The following is a 1,582-nucleotide window of genomic DNA, read 5'->3' on the forward strand; positions in this document are numbered from 1 at the left end:
TGCAACGAGTGAGAGAGAAAAGGAACAAACCCCCTTCCCCAGTGACGCGCTTTCCTCTCCCCCCGTCATCCTCTTCCTGTGATGTCATCCCCCCCGCGCCGCGGGATGTCTCTGTGCACTTTCCCCTCCCTCACACACCCGCGCGCGCGCGCACACATACCGCATATATGCACTAACACATAGTGGATTAAAATCGGCCTATATACTCTACTTAGCGTTGTCACTGATAAGGGCAATATCATCGTCGCTCTTAACTATTATATGAAAATAAGATGACAAAATATTTGACGACAAGGAAACGTACGAAACAATACAAAAAATGTAAAAAAAAATGACGAATGAACTTAGGTCATTGTCATAATTAGAAATACAAGATTTATATTGACAAAACAACATACAAAACAATTACCAAGAATATTGCCGACGGCCTATGGTACATCAAAAATCTATAAGGAGAGCAACCTCCTCAGAATAATAATTTCGTTCATCAATGTCTGTTACATAATTTAGCATATTTATATAGTATCATTATTAAAAGAATACCACAAGCTTCAAGCAACATAAAAAATAGTTATCAATTAATAGAATAAATAAAAGATATAGAGATAAATAACAATTATAGATTAATGTTCTTGGACGTGATTTCTTTATTCACAAATGTCCAATGAAGCAGCGGTACATAATGTCAAGAGATGGCAATTTGTGAAAAATGATACTTCCTAAGAAGGAATTTGAAAAGCAATTAGAATCAACGTATTACAATCAACGTTTTTTACGTTTAATAAAAACATAGACAAATTTTTGGTGTGCCCATGGGTTCTCCATTATCACTCATAGTAGCGGATTTGGTAATACAAGATTTAGAAGGAATCGCATTGGAAAGATTATCGTTCAGAATATTGTTCTTTTTCAGGTATATGGATGACATTAATGATTGCGCTTTCCGACAGAATTGATCACATATTAGAAGTTTTTAGCTCTTTAGATGAATTTTAAGTTTACAATTAAAATAGAAAATAATAATCAATTGAACTTTTTGGATATAAAATTAATTAGAGAAGAACATTCATTTAAATTTGATTTATTCTATAAAACATTTTCAGGCAGATACCTTAATTATAATTCACAACACCACATGAATTAAAAAAGAATAATTTATGGAATGGACAAAACTATTTTATTAACACATTCTGATTATCAGGAAAAAAACTTAAAAGATAACATCAACATATTGTACTGCTCAGAGTGTAAGGGCATCATTTATAGAATTTACGGATACCGTTAAGGTACGCTGCTCAGGGCATGGCGGAATCAGAGATTGGACGTAGTAGTATCGTTTGGTAAGGGCTCGAGGTCCTCCAATTAATATAAGCCAGCATTCGTAATATTATATAAAAAGTTTTATTTGCACTTACGAGTATTTGATGTGTTACAATCTTACAACGTCTCGCAGTAGCGCTCGCAGTAACGGAAATTTCTCACGTGTATCATTTTGACTTTTTCGGAACGGCTCCGAGGTATTCGAGGCTTACGCTTTTATATTTTCAAATTAGGCCGAATTAATGCGTGGTTGCATTTTAAA

At 34.3% G+C, this 1,582-nt stretch overlaps 1 pseudogene; it reads left to right on the top strand.

The window, feature by feature from the left end:
* LOC108686793 overlaps positions 1-1,344 on the top strand; it is a 13,046-nt pseudogene extending 11,702 nt beyond the window's left edge.
* The last annotated feature ends 238 nt before the right edge of the window (positions 1,345-1,582 follow it).

Source organism: Atta colombica, unplaced genomic scaffold (assembly GCF_001594045.1).
Source record: "Atta colombica isolate Treedump-2 unplaced genomic scaffold, Acol1.0 scaffold19, whole genome shotgun sequence".
Taxonomy (NCBI): domain Eukaryota; kingdom Metazoa; phylum Arthropoda; class Insecta; order Hymenoptera; family Formicidae; genus Atta; species Atta colombica.